Genomic DNA, 16,974 nt, shown 5'->3' with positions numbered 1-16,974 from the left:
ATATTGTCATATATTATATATACACATACAAGGTGATTATTTTATCATTGTACACTCATTATTTCAAAAACTGAACTGTTTTCAATTTTTAAGTTTTATGCTTTTCTAAAACTATGCAACATTTTTATTTTTTTCACTCTAATATTTAATGGTGAAAACACTATCAAATTTTGATTTTCAAATGGTAACCTATATTTAAAATATCATAAAATATTATTAAGGCTATTTTATTTATGCATTTTAACATTGAAATTACTATTTTTGATTTAACCGTTAGCAAGTTATAGTTGCTTAAAGTTGGGTGGTTTGAGGTTTTCAGGTGTTAGTCCTAAATATTATTATGGCTGTAAGGCGTTGATTAGAACACAATTATTATTTGCAAAGACCAGTACTTCAACTAATAAATCGTTATCGTTTGACCCAAGGTACATTATCTTTGTTATTTTGTACCTGCTACTACCTACAACACGAAATGAATAGAGAATACGGACTATGGGACTATCGTGGACAATGGTATCCGTGATATCACAAATTATAATTAATCAGATGAAACAGAAATTATCATTTTCAATTTTTGTTATCGTGGTTTCATGATTACAATATCATAACATGAAAATACCTAAACCACTTGACAAATGGCAATACTTTAGTTTCAGATAAACTATCAATAAACTAAACCGTTGGGTATTCCAGATAAAAAAAGATAATACAAATTTAATTTCTTAATTTTTTAATTTCAGAATTTGTTCTGATTTTTTTGAACACATGTTTTTATCATTACTCATAATTTGTATAATTACAAAACAAAAATTTTGAATAAACTGTGTTAACAAATTTGAAATAGATTTTTCATAATTCTGGACTTATAAATGATATTAATATTTTAAAGTGGTTACTAATAATATAAAATAAAATGAAGTAGGGATTCATTTGAAACTAGGGCCAGGTTTTAATACAAACAATTAATTGTAGAATATGAACATATGTATGCATTAACAGTAGACATATTGTCTGTGAATATGTTAATGCATATAAAAACTTTGAAAATTATGTTAAGTATTTAAACATGTATTTACCAATTATGAAAAAATGAAATGTCATCAATACAAGAAATTATAAATTTAGAATTATTTAATTGAGCTAAGTTATAATTATTTTACCTAATGATTACATTTTTATAACATTATATAATATATATATAACATATTGAATTTGTATCCAACAGATATTGTAACTATCATTCAATGTTAAATTTTACTCAAGAGAATGTCAGCGTACAATTTTGTTTCTGTCTATGATCCACACGCAACATAGCAATTTTTATATTCACGATAATGACTATAAATATTTGAATTTCTCAAATTAGAGTGAATTAACCTCTTATAAGATTTAAAGTTAAGAACATTATCTAGGAAATCTCATAAGCGTTTTATTATATTTTAATTCTACAGTGAGTTATGAGTTTTTTAAGATGTATAAGCAATTTATAATTTTAAAATACTCATAACTCACTAAAATCAGAATTATTTTAAATGTAAAAAAAATACATTATGTTAAAAATCGGGCCCTTATGACTTTAAATAAGGTGTATAAGAGAACACCATATCCGCATACTATGTTTTCTTTGTCTTAATAACGTACGTAAACACAAATTTGCGTTCAGCAGAACACATTTTGTGATGCTAGCTTTAATATTAAAGTAAATTTACTGATCATAAAATTTAAAGGTAAGAATACGATATAGAAAATGACGTATGCTTTAATTAATATTATAATTTTAAAGTGAGTTATAGCTATGTAAAATATTACAAATTTAAAATGCTTATATTTTATATGAGACAACACATGTGGGTATGGCGTCCTCTTAACAAATAATGATTATATGTATACTTAACTCGTCATGGATTGCCTAATCATTGAATTTATAAATATGTCTTGTTCCAAAATTAACTAAAATCTACACGAATTCTAACTAATTCAAAAAAACTCAGTGAAATATGCTTCTAAATATTATTATAGTTTATATTGATTTAATGTAGCAATGTTAATGTCCACAACATAAAATATAAATAATACATAATGGCTAATTTAGCTATGCCAATACGTCATAATCTACCTATTTCAAAATTTGATTATGTAGATTAGGTACTAAGTTATGTCCATGAATATCTAATATACAAAAACAAATAATTTAATTTGTATAATGTAAAATGTGCTGAAAGTAGGCATAAATAAAATAATTATTTATTAATATTATACATATATGGTAGTAATACTGGTGAAATATAAGTACAATATTTTTTAAATACCTATTGTAATTAACTTGTTACTCAATCTCTTTCTACTCATCTTTTACGTCGTTTTGAAGGACAATAATATCTTTCATTACTCTACTATAGTTTATAGTTTTTAAACCAATGATGCCAGTATTTCAAAAGGAGAAAGTCGTATACGAGCTTTAAAATGATCATATTTTCAATGAAAAGATGGACAAAAATTTAGCTCAAACCTCAACACTGGTTTAAACAAACAATCCACATACACATATAATTTATTTTATTGCTTGTACTTATTACTTTATCACATATAATTACATACATAATTACAGATACATACACAATTCATAATAATGAATATCACTAAAAAAATACAAAACGATAATATTTAAAACTAGGTAAGATGACTAGACACGTTTGTAGATTGAACTAATGATTACCTCCAATTAATAAGATTTTATTAATTATTCTTGGTAGTTGCTATAATTTGAAAAAAAGTACAGGTAGACTGGTAGAATATATTAGGTAAATATATGATATAATTTATTCTATAAATATAATACCGCTCTCCAAATTGATAGAGTTGTGATTATACGAGTTTGTAGGGTTTAGATATTGACGTTTATATTATTTCATAATCCTCCTCACCACGACGATGACCGTCCATTATATCTTAGTCCATGGGCATACTCCTGGTTCTTATCTAAATTAGATATTACAATAATATGATATTACTGGTTTGACGTAGTAACCATAGGTAAAAAGTTCATCACTGCATTGATACTTTGATAGTTGATAACGAGTTTATTACATATGAAAATATGTATCTCTTACTATTATTTATAACCCATATGGCTACTGGTCTTCAGAAACAAGAAGTATTATAAAAAACGAAAACCACACAATTTTGAAAAGCTAATTATGATAAATTTTAATATATCGCTTACGAATTAACGAAAAATAATAATTTTAACGTTAAAATTCATAATAATGATTTAATATAATTTTATGATACACAAAAAAAAACAAAAATTAAAAAAAGTCAACACTATTTGAAATATTGAGTGTACAATGATAAAATAATCACCCTGTATATATTATATTATATGCCGCGTGTGTATAATAGGAGTTGTCGCGATAGCGTGCGTTACGCGTTTTAAATGAATTTTTAAAATATTAATAAAAAAAAAAAAGATAATAATTATTATAATCATAATAAATTCTTCGTGTATAAATTATAATATAATATATATATATATATACTTATATATTTCCAGCGCATAAATATATATCACATATTATATGTAATCGGTCGCACTGTGAATTGAAAATACACACATACACGCACGCACACACATTCACACAATACAATTATAGGCTCGTAGGGCCGTTCGTCCGGGTCAATACGGTACCATTAACTATTTATACGATACAACGTTTTATAGTATGGTCGGGGGCGCATTAGGATTTCGTGACGTGTCGGTTAATGAACCCGCCGGTTCCCTTCCCGCTCAACGGTGTCTATACATCGTAGGTATTTTTTTTCGAGTTTATTTCTATATATTCTGCAGAATAATATTGCCAATTATACGAAATACCACACCTATAATATAAATTTACTTACGTGAAAATACATCGGCCCACCCTTTGCGTTGTGGGTACTATGCCGTAGGTTAATACGGTTATATGGGGTACATACAATGTAATTAGAAAACGAGGGTCGTCTGTTTTTCCTTGTATCCCTGTTTTTTTTCTTGCAACCTTCGAATGATATTTGAAAGAAAAACAAAAAAATGCGAACCGATCAAAGTAACAAAACAAAAACTCGAGATTTTTTAATTTTTTTCGATCATGCGTAACGCTGGAGTCAATCTACGACGACGACAACGACTATATCCCAACGGTAACAACAATATAGTACTACGATATATTATGACGTATAATATACATTGTATATACATAAATTAATAAAATAAAATAAATCGATGAAATTCTCGAGTCACAAATCTTTAAGTCTATTATATTTTATTATAAATGCGTTGTTTTACTACTATAATAATTGTTTATCTTATCGACGGTCCTAACTATTTTTGAAGGTGACGACTACCCGCCATATGAGTATTTTTCTCATTCTGATATTCTGATATCTGTTATTATATTATGATATTATGTGTGCATCGCTTCAAGAATCATACTATGAAAAACAAAATGTAACTTGAAATGAAGTCCATCGAATTTTCTATAAGATTTTTCCATTTTAGTAGTTATCATCAGTATATAACCGCAGTGGAAAACAGAACCTATTTTTACTATTAGATGTTGCTTAGAGTTATACCAGAAAAGTTAATTAAAAAAAAAAAATGGTGTAAATTATACTTAAAAGTGAACTTAATAATATAGTCGATATAAAACATAAAATAAAATATAAATAAATACATAAGTAATAAACAAATTCAATTGTCGTTAGTTTAACGAAGAAAGATCAAAATACAACATCCCAAGCAGCTTCGCCGAATGCCTCAACAACAAGACTCTAAAAATCTTTAGCATACTAAAATTTACTTATATTTATATTTATTTCATTGTTATCTTTAGAAAAAACAATAATAAATCACAATACCTTAACACATTGGGGACGACCATTTTTTAAAGCATTGTTACGTTCAGGACGAACGCTGCATCTAACACGGTCTATGTTTTTAAGTATTGGAGCCGATGCTATTTTTATACAGTGTAACGTTAAGGACGGTTATCGTGTTTAAAACGGTCAATATTTTTGCGTCTTTAAGACGAGCACCGTGTTTTACAAGAAATCGTTTAAGTATATCGATATTTTATCTATATTTAATTATAATATAAATATATATTTTATATTTTTTACAATGTAGACAATATAGTACCACAAATACTTTGGAGCTCAATGATATTTTGAATGTTTAAAGTATATAAATTTAATATTTGTCTCATTGCATAAGTTTTGTGTTGAAATAATTTCTTCACATATTATAAACATTTTTTTATTAACAAACAGTTGAAAGTTAAGACTACACGAAAAACAAATACATTTTTATTATAAACAATAGAGGAGATGAGAGAGTGGAGGTAGTGCTTCATTTGTCAACCTATTTCAATTTAGTCAAATTTCTAGGATATTTCATAAAATTGTTTATCATATTTAAACTATTTTTACTGTAATTTTTTTCCTTTTTTGTTTACATGATAATTTGCTAAAACAAAAACTTTAAATAATAATAAATTAAATTATTTTTTTTATTTTATTTTTTACTTAGCACTTTTAAACGTATTTATAAATACCAAACTATACATTATAGTAGTTATACTTTATATGCACTAAAAATAATAACCTAATAAAACCATTGAAATCAATTTGTCAGTGCAGCCATGAATCTTTAATTGAGGTATGCTCAAGCCGAGTTGAGTCCAACCTTGATAAACCCTGTATTCTAAAGTTTTTGGTAATATTGCATTCAAAATCAGTACTTAACTTAACAGTTTTTCTTATACACAAAAACACCGACTGACCTCAATGCGCTGATACCAATCCAACTATGATTTCAGCATGAACCGAAAAACCTACAACTGAACCAAATATCGTATCCGAAGATGACTGATAATCAGTCACTCAAAATTATATTTCAATACTATTTATACACACAACTAACCTAGTATAATACATTCAAACTGAGTTTTTTCAAAGGTTAAATTAATTAATTATATGTAATTATATATTGACATAAATGTGTAATCAATATAACAATATAAGATAAATAGACTAACTTACTTGCGTATTTGATACATGTACAGACTAGAGATATGTATAGAAATGTAAATTATTATGTCGTTTCATTCAACCTGTTTATTTAACCACACGCTGCGCATATTATACTACTATTTATTAATCATTATTATGACGTACATTACGATCATGACTAAACTGCGTTTCATTTTCGTATAATTATAATATACCGTAACACAGAAGTCTTAAAATCAACATGTACAATGTACATTGCATATTAATATATTCATTCATATGATCTATACTTACTGACTACTTAGCGATATTTTAATGTATCAATATCATAATTGATTATGTGGGCATTTTTCTCAAGTTTTTAACCTACTCAATTACATATTCTGCATACCTCATATTTTTTTCAGGTTGATTTATTTATATTTTTTTTCTGCAAATTTAACCATATTACATATTCATCGGGATAATTATATATATATATTAAATATGAATAATATACTTATGTAGGTATAATATAATTTTCTCAATATATTAATAAGACTATGGCGTTGTGGGTTAACATTGTTGGATAAACATTTTTAGGAACCATAAGTACCATATATTTTTTAATGCATTTCAATAATAATATTAAGATCACACAATGTCATTAATAACCTATTTAGGCACATGTTTAAGTGATTTATCCAGTAAATAAGTAGTAGTAAATAGTGTTTTATTTTTTAATACATTTTAATTGTTTAACTATAATGGCAAGGCATTATGAAAAATATGCTACTTAAAGTTTAGCTATTGATTCAATTAACAGCTTCTCATATTAGAATATTAAGTACTCAACACTATTAACGTATTTTAATTGAAACATGTTCGACACTTTTAAACAAATCTATAATTGAATCTGCTTATAATATTATAATATATCAGGGGTGGCCATCGTGAATGGTTTCGTGGGTCACAGGTATAAATACAATAATAACAAGATTTAAAATGTTTATAGATTTGTTGAATATAATTTGATAATTTTATATGAATGTATACCTAAAAAATAAAAATAAAAATAATAAAGATATAATAAGTAAATTTTAATTTTATAAATAAGACGCGAGCCGTACCTATCTGATAATGACAAGAGCCACGTGTGACTCATGAGCCGAAAGCGGGCCATTCCTGATATATATAATATGTACATGCTACATAGACCGACATATTATGCCGTATGTATAATATTATAATAGTAATATAATAGTATCAATAATATCATTATAAATAGAGAAATGGCGAATTGACGTATTATATTATTCAGTAATTGAACTAATTTTGATTATTAGTAGTAAGGTCAGGTATACATCTGGGTTGACCCCAATAACAGAAAATATTATTTATAATAATATTATTAAAGATATTTTTTGTTAAAAAAGTGTTGATATTAGTATAATTTTTTTTACTCACATAAGTATGTAGAATGTAGGAGAAATTAATTTAAAAGAAAACATTATTTGCTGATGTTAGTTAAGTTTTTTTCTGTTAAATTAGAAACATTAAATTCCACACATATACCATATACGTGTCATTTTAACGAATGTTCGTAAATCAATATTACATTATTATTTAATTTACACAAAATTAAAGCTTCTCACTATATTTATATATATAATATATTAACGATAATTATAGTATATCTAATATAATATTAAACCATCTATACATAGTTATTATAAAAATAACTTTTTATAGTTTAGGATCCTTTTTAATGTTATAGATATTAATCAATAGAATATCAGCTTTTATAGTTTTATATTAATGTGATATATATATATATATATATATATGTATATGTATTTCTTTGTTTAACCTACATATCTTCAAAACTTTTATATATCCCTGCACGATTTATAAAAAATATGGTCTTTATAGACAATTTGTAAATGTTTTGTTTTTTAAAAATATTAGGTTAGTTTATCCGGATATATTTGAATATATTTTATGTCCGCATTTTATTTTACTTAGATTAATAACAAATAATTATTAAAAACAAAAATATTTTAAATTAATATTACAGATGTCCTTGATTTAATAGTGGTATATAAAATCAATAACTAGATTCACTTTTTTTAAGTGTTCAAATCAACACCAAAATATTAAAAAATGTATAAAATTGATGTCGATTACAAAATGTTTTTAGGCTTAAAGGATTATTATTGTGTCATTTCCTTCTTATCTGGGTTATCGTCCACGATAAATTTACCTGACCTTTGCTTGGGGTATTTAATCATTTCCGGTAGCTGTTACAGTGGGAGTGGAAGAAGGGTAAAAGTTGTCCGTGATTCATCGTTATAGTTAGAATGCGCATTAAATACATCGTAGTTACATTTGACAGACTTCCGAATCTTCGCGCTAAAGTTTCAAAAGGTTACTGCGGGAGAAATCCGGCTGGGCTCATCTATTTCAATAGAATTCATAGTTGTAAGATTTAGGTTTAAATAATTTGCAAGCCACATCAATAAAATAAAATATAGATGTGATTTTCAATGATAAAACATGAACTAAGATAATATTATTATCATTAAACTAGCTGTGTTCAGGTACCTATACAACATATCATATTATATAATTATTGTATAATATTCTAAGGAAAAAATGTTCAATATTATTATTGGCTAATAAAATTAATTTATTTTAAGCTTTTGTAACCTATAGCTATATATTATATAGGTACTGATATAATTTCGTATTTATATTTATTTTTGAACTTAACATTATATCAATATTTAAAAAAAAATCAATCCATTTTTTGAAAATGCAATATTATAATTATATAGTGTCCATACTTTATATTAATATAATAATGATATTATTTTTTTTGTTTTTGTAGATATTTCAGACATACTGGGTTTGAAGTTAGTTTTATTTACAAAACAATTTTTTATCCTATAGTGAGTTTTTATTTAAGTTTATGAGGTGTAGCCTATTGTTTTTCCATATTTCAATACATCAATTGATAACAATATTATTTCTTATAAATTGGTGAAAATTTCAAATTTGTACTATTATTTGTTTTTGACTTAAATTTAAAAAAAAAAAAATAAGAAAATAATTTTATAAAAAATCGGTTTTTAGTAAAAATACCTGTTTTTCATAATTGTTAGGTTCTGAACAGAGCGATGAATGTATTGATTTTATCATAATGTATTTTGTAAGTTTTATAAGTTGTCGATAAAATGCTTTCAAAATAGGTATTTTGAAAATTATATAACGTCTTAAATTTTTTGTTAAATCGACAACGCTGCAGGAATCACTAACGCATAACTTCCAAAGCCTAACAAATCTAAAATAAACTAATATAAATATCTAGTGAAAACGTTAGTAGCATCTACTAAATATGCTATTTATTTTTTTTAATTAGCACAAAAAAACAAAATTTGTTTTGTCCTGGACTAGTGTTTAATAAATATTCTTGTATTTTCTTAAGTTTTTGTTTTTATTTTTCTAAATAATAACAATTTACTATCAAATTAGTGGTATTTTATAGTAAATTGAATATTGAATATCATTCCTCAACATTTAAAATGTATGCATATTTTAATATTGAAGTGTATTCACATACATGAATCAAAAACCGATTTTAGAACACTAAAACCTTTAATAGGAATAATTTATTAGTGGTTACAAGATTATTGAAAACACTTATCGTTCACCAAATAAATTAACTTTAATATTTTATTTTATAATGAAAACATACACATTTACATTTATGGTGTTGACGTTGTTCCTCTCTGGTATTTAAATAATATAAGACTTTCTATTAGAATTATAACTGCAACTACTATTTATATAAATTGATGTGTTTTAGGTAGTTAGTGTTAATACATTAATAATTTTCATTTTAGTTTCCGGATCTTTAACTCGGAACCCATTTCCCAATCCCGTGACGCTCTTAGGAGCCACAACGCACAGTTTGAATACCTCTTCATTATTTTGTTATATCCACAAATCGCTTCCTATTGATATAAATTGTGATATATTTTATTTAGCGTATTATAGAGTTTTTAAATTATAAACATAAACATGCGTGGTATATACTTTAAAGGGGGGTAGTGTAAAAAGGTTATATGCTACATTATATTATGTTGCTTAATTTTAATTTTATAAAACCAGTAGTGTATTTTTCACATAAATTAAATATTTAAAAATGTTTAAAGAGTTATTTAAAAGTGATTAATTATAAATAAAAATAACTACCCATTATTCATTCTGTTTTCAAATTATAAGATACTTCCCGTCCTCTTAATGATATAGTTTATGAATCACTATGATATCTGTTAAATTGTATTATACTTTAATTAACAATTTTAATATATTTTACTATTTGATATTAATACATATAAATCCTAGTTTGAATTAATAAAAAACTTACTGCTTAAGTATGGTGTGTTTAATGGTTCAAATCAAATGTTCTATGAATTACGATTAAAATATACTCAAATCTATCATAAAATGATATAATACATGTTATACATACAACATACTACATATACCTACTATAATAATGTATTAGGTTTATACGATAAGTAATAAATTAATAACAATATGATGTTCTAGAGACGATGATAAGAGAACCGATAGTATAGCCACTCGGGCCATTATGGATTTTGTAAAGTATGTAAAGGATGATGATTATAAAAAAAAATCAAAGTTCCCTACTCTCGCATAATATAATATAATATGACGCATATATTATATAGGCATTTATAACCTGTCAGACAGCGGAAAAGCGTTAGTGTAATAGGATATACATTATATAGGCTGATCAAAAAAGTGTACTACAATATAATCTGTGACAATTTCACAAGAATTGAATTGTGCAGATATTTAAGAAGCCATTATTGTAATACGATTTACGAGTGCATGCATATTATTCATTGTAAAAAGTTAAAATAAAGTAAGATTGGGAGGGAATGATTTGATGGAATAGACCTAGGTTCATATCCTGGAATTTGACCATTCCAATATTATTTTGAGAAGGCTGGATTAAGTCGTATATGTTGGAAAAAAACGACATGTAAAAATTACATTTTGAATTACACTGCATACGTTGTGTGTAAATAGTTTATATTGTATATATTATAATATCGAAGTAGTGATAGATAATATAGTGCGTATGATGTATTCGACAAAGAAATTATTTTTCAATATCTACATTAAAAATAAATTATGTAATATATTTCAATTTAATTTATAATATAAACTTATTATTATAATATAGTTGGAGTATAGAAACACAGAGATATTCATATTTACTTACGAGACACAGGCCGATATATCATAAAATGTACTCTTTGTATTTAACACTCATTCATTAAAGACACGTGCATGAGTATTGTCCGAGTGGTTTTACGATTAAACACGCACACACACCACGTAATAACGGCTTGTCCCTGCTGATGAACGGGGGAGGATTTACTAGGTTGGCAGGCCCAGCGGAATCCGTTATATTTTTTTTGCACGTATTGACATTATAAAATCATGATATAATTATTATTATTATTATTTATAAGGCAACTTGAACTTTATCGACAAGCGAAAAGCGGATAAACGACGAGGATAACGACAAAGTCGGCACAGCCTCGTTGTTCTAATTATTATTATAATTTGCTAGCCACGTTCCTACGTGTCGTTGATAATAGACTCAATTCATTCCTAATCGAAGAATACGTACGGTACAAAACAAGTTAGGATTATTATATTATCGCATTTAGGCGTTATGTTTATCGGTGGTACATCACCATAATGTCAAATAGAGAAACAAAAAAAAAATGTACCGATGATAATATATTGTAGGATTATAAAGTATAAATGGTACACAGTATTACAATAATAATAATAATAATAATAATAAATTATTACCGCTATAATATAATAATAATTATGACTGCGATTTGATGTCTCACATTGCAAGGCCGTCTTTAATCTTTTTGAGGCCCTGAGCAGTGGTATAATTGGGCCCCACAATTTGAACAGAGTACTATTTTATTAAAACAGATAAATAGAGTGGTGATAGATAAGAAAAAGTCTAGATTAATTTAACTATATTTTTAATTTTTTATTATTATTATTACAATTAGCAATTGCCAATTAATAATATTATCCTTTGATTTTTCTCGAAATAAGTTTATTTATCGGTAATAAATATTGATTATCGGTTGGTGATATGACAGGAGCTAGGGGGCCCCATCGATCACGGGGCCCTGGGCACATGCCCAAAGTGCCCAAAGGGAAAGAGGTGACTATCACATTGTGATTAAAAATCACTCGACAATTTATAAAAAAGGCAATTAAATTTATTATTCTCTTGTTTTAAACATAAAGAGAAAAAGGAAACATTTATATTATATTTTAAGCTCAAAACAAATCAAGAATTATTTTTAATTACATAAGGAATCTTATATTAAATGTGCATATTTCTTAGACTTGCAAACAAAAAATTGTCATTGAAAATACAAAAAAAAAAAAAAAATAAAAGTAGAAAATGTCAAATTTCTAAAAATATTTTGAAAATAATATTATGCCTATAAAGAATGTAAATATATATAATCAGTGAAAATGTCAAGTTATTAATGAACGTTTTTAATTTTTGAATTACAACAGAATAACATAATCAAATTTTTTTCTAAATAGTATATCACTTAAATATTCTCGTCTTTTCATAACCTTTATTTTTATTTTCCTGATTATTTTGCTACCAGCTATAAAGTTTCAGATTGGATCTTTTTAATGCTCCTAAATATGGCAAAACCAATATATATATATATATATATATATATTCATTAATTATATCACATTATTTCCATTTACATAACTGAGTTTTAACGTGGAAGAAGAAAAAAAAGCTCAGCAAAAAAACAAATTAATGAAAACCTATGATAATCCCAGTATTCTATAATACAGTTATAAATTAGGTATACAAGCTGATATTATATAACTATGTTGATATTTAATTAGGTATATCGCGAGCACAAAAGGCTAAACACCTAACAACGCTGCGCAGTTCCCTGCGCGTGTAAGACCACAAGCAGATTTGATGCATACGAATACGAATCAGCAAAAAAGGAGGCTTAATATTTTGTATGAAATGTGTACATGTGTAGTGCACGTATATATATTTAGGCGATACTTATATTATACATATATCCTCCAAGCCCAGATTACAATATTTTTAGGCCTCTATATGAATAAAAACAAATGGTCTATAACTTTATTTTTATTTTTATACAACATTAAATATAACTCATATTAAATAGTTTTAAATAATTAAAAAAATTGTCAATCTTCCGCTAAAACAAGTTTTTATAGAACCATCATATAATATGAGTTCCTCATTAGTTCATTACACTTATCTCAAGATAGAAATCAAGAAATATCAGTAGTTTTATTTTCAATATTTAAATTTTTTTTCCAAATAATTACTTTTATTCATGTTAAGGATTTAAGACGTATTAAATATTATTTTCTTTGATATACAATATTTAATAAGTAATAATTACAATACTTTATAAATGTATGGTGTAAAATCAGAGGCCCTCAAAAAAAAACCTAGTCTTGTGTCTTGGGAGCTATGGCCTCCTCCTGAACTCCTCCTCCCCCACCCATTAATCCGGACTTGCATACATCGTATATCATACGTATATTATACAACATATACGGTATATAAATATAATATTATATCGGGAAAGGACGAAGGGAATATTGTTACACTTGGCGCTGAACGTACCTATAATACATGTATATCGCCCGCGCGCGCGCGACCGCGCTCGTGTGTGTGCGTGTGCTTTTACGCCCGCGAAACGGCAACGTGGCAACTTATCGACGCGGCGTTGTTAGCGGCCGGGGCCGTCGGCCTGGCGTCGGTGGCGGAGGGTGGTTCGCCAAAGGGATGGCGCGCGCGGTACCGCCACCGTGGTAGCGTGGTGGATGATAGTGGGAGGGTGGCGCCCTGGAGGAGCCGCCGCCGCCGCGCGTGCGACTCTCTACCGCGCGAAACGGGGACTTACCGCCGCGGTAGTAGCGCGCACACAGCAGTCCGGACCTAGTGCGTTTTGACGGTGATACGCGCGCGGCTACAACAGCATAATATACTATTATATATATATATATTATTGTTATATATATATATATAATAATAATAAATTTACACACATACAAAAATCATACATCACACATCATATACACAAACACATACATACACACACACAAACACACACACATACACACACACACATATATTGTATCGAATGTACGTACGTTCGTAAAAAAAATTAAATTAAATCGACAAAATGTTTAAATTGAATTAAATCAAAACCCGTTTGGAATAAGAGTGCGTTCTCGTCGCGAGTGTAGTCGTGTTGGTTGTTTACTACCATTATGCATTTGTGAGTGCGCCCGTGCGTGTGTTGTGTGTGCATGTGTGTGCGGTGCACTCGGTTCGAACTCGGCCGCGTGTGAATGCGAGTGAGTGTAGTGTACATATCGCTGCCGCCGCTTCGACAGTGTACTTTCCGTTTTCGCGGTGGTAATAATCATAATAATAAGATCGTAAAGACGACGACGTCGATCACCCCCAGACGCCGTCGCGGAAACCGGTGCGGTGCGGTGTGGTCCGGGCGTGTGGCCTGAGCTCCGCAGCCGCCGCCGCCACACACCACCGTCGTCGTATAATCATCATCGGGCGCCGTAGCGATAAGTTCGGCGCGCGGTGACGGTGAAGACGTCGACGACGACGACCGTCACGACGTCGTCGACGACCACGACGACGGCTACGACGATAACGACGACGACACCGCTGCGTTCATTGTCGCCGGCGCTGTAGCAGCCGTGGCAACGGTCAATGGACGATAGCCGGCGCACCGGCCCGACAATAAGATGACCGCCGGACTCGATGACCTCGAACTCCTAGCAAAGGTCAGTTGTCTGGTCTCGCACTTAACAACCACCCAACCTAACAGCTTTCCGACTCGACCGAACCATTTTTTTAACCATATATTTTAATATTAAGCCGGTTTCCCACGACCGGTGTACTTGCCAAGCACACCATTAATCAAATGGGAAATTAATTTACGCGTGCAGACGCGTGTTCCGAAGACTGGCATATATTATAATTGTGCCACATCTACCAAAAACAATCGGGGAAGGGCACCATAGTGACTAATAATAAATTGTGAAGTATACCGTTCTAACGCAAACCTAATAAGTAACCGTCAGTACCAAGTATTGGCCAAGTACACCATTCGTGGGAATTTGAATTAATACTCCGTTGCTGTGCGGTCTTAATCTAACGTATTAAACCGTCCACAAGGTGTGCACGACTAGTATACCAGTAATATAGTCACTTTAAATATGCGATCGAATTTTGATCAGGCGAAATCTTATAATTATTAATAAAATAACAACAGTTGTTTATTATAAATTCAATTTTATGAAGTCGTACGACGACTTCATTATGATGGACACACAACAATCGTAGTAAATGGTATAAGAATAGTGTAAAGTTAGCTTATAATATTATGTCCATGAGATCGCAATAACGTGAAATGCGTTATATAGAATAAGCGCGCCATGATACGTACACGCGCGTATTTCGCCGCGTGCCGAAAAACCGTTTCACTATCACTCCGTTATCATATTTTACTGCCACCAACGCCAAACACATCCCTATCACCCCGCTATTGACAACGCACAGCCCCACCCCGAGGAAAAGCGACTGTTATCACGGTGTCTTTTACCACCTCCGCCGCCACCACACCAAAATCCTATCCCGCGGTGGCGTGCAATAAGAATAACGATCTTGGCGCAGGAGTGGAATAGTGGTGGCGGTGTCTGTGTTGGGCGGACGCTATAGGGACGAGTGGAAGAGTAGGAGAACGTGTCGTTTTGCGGCAAATTCCGGCTCTGCTCAACTGTATCCTGCAGTGTCTCTCAAAACGATTATCGCATGTTTAATTAATAATATATTTTACTCTGTCGACCACTCGCGCGACTATCATTCAAATATCCCTGCCCTCAATACATACAAATACACACACACTCACACTCATAGTTATTTGTACCATATGACTTAGTCATATTATAATATATTACTCACATATACAATAATATATTATTATTGGGAATGTTACGAGCATACGAGCGTCCATAACTAGCCACCTCAAAACCTGTTTGCGCGTCGTGATTGTAGGTAATTTTTCGATTTAAAAAAAATGTATTCATGTACCTATATAAATTTTTTAATACAGTGAAAATTGATTCAAATAAAGTCGGTCGTGACAAAATTTCACTTATAACAACTTAATTGTGCAGCTGTTCCGATAGAAAAACTAAATTTATCATATTGATTTTCTTTATTATAAAATTGCTTAAAAATAAATATTGCTTTGTGCAAATTATATTTAAGATCCCATTATCAATATATTATCCGTTGCAACAGTGATAAAATGTATACCGTTTATTTATTTTTATTATTCTAACTAATCTTACTATGTTGCTATTATATTGTATTCTTTCAATTTATACGTTTTGTGGTTGTATATATTATGCAACTACATAGTTCATTTTATTCATTCAATTATAACATATTAATTTTATTTTATTTTATTTGAATACTTTTGCCTTTTTGTTTTTAAAAGTTTTTTTGTTTGAAAATAAAATATGTAATATGTACCAAATTGAGCAATAAAAATATTAATTATTACATGTATAAATAACATTTATTATAAGCTTATATAATAGTTAGTACACGTTTGTTATAACTGATTTTAACTGTATAATATAATATACTAAATTCAATCATCGCCCTGTATATTCTCACATTCTCATCTTGTACACGCCATTTACGCGTCTAATAAAGCGTGTACACCACCGCTGCGCTCGATATAACGC

General features: G+C 28.9%; 1 protein-coding gene across 17 annotated transcripts in view; it reads left to right on the top strand.

Moving 5' to 3' along the window:
- LOC132931676 (voltage-dependent calcium channel type A subunit alpha-1) overlaps positions 1–16,974 on the top strand; it is a 225,082-nt gene that overhangs the window by 112,754 nt on the left and 95,354 nt on the right. The window contains exon 1 of one of the 17 annotated variants that reach the window (XM_060997604.1): positions 14,092–15,000. The exons of the other annotated variants lie outside the window; for them this stretch is intronic. The gene's annotated coding sequence lies outside the window, so the exon portion shown is untranslated. Of the gene's footprint in view, positions 1–14,091; positions 15,001–16,974 lie in introns of those variants that run through there. 17 annotated transcript variants of the gene reach the window in all.

The sequence above is a fragment of the Rhopalosiphum padi genome, chromosome 1 (genome assembly GCF_020882245.1).
Source record: "Rhopalosiphum padi isolate XX-2018 chromosome 1, ASM2088224v1, whole genome shotgun sequence".
Classification (NCBI taxonomy): Eukaryota; Metazoa; Arthropoda; class Insecta; order Hemiptera; family Aphididae; genus Rhopalosiphum; species Rhopalosiphum padi.
Note: the sequence above shows the minus strand (reverse complement) of the source record. Positions and strands in the feature narration are given on the sequence as shown.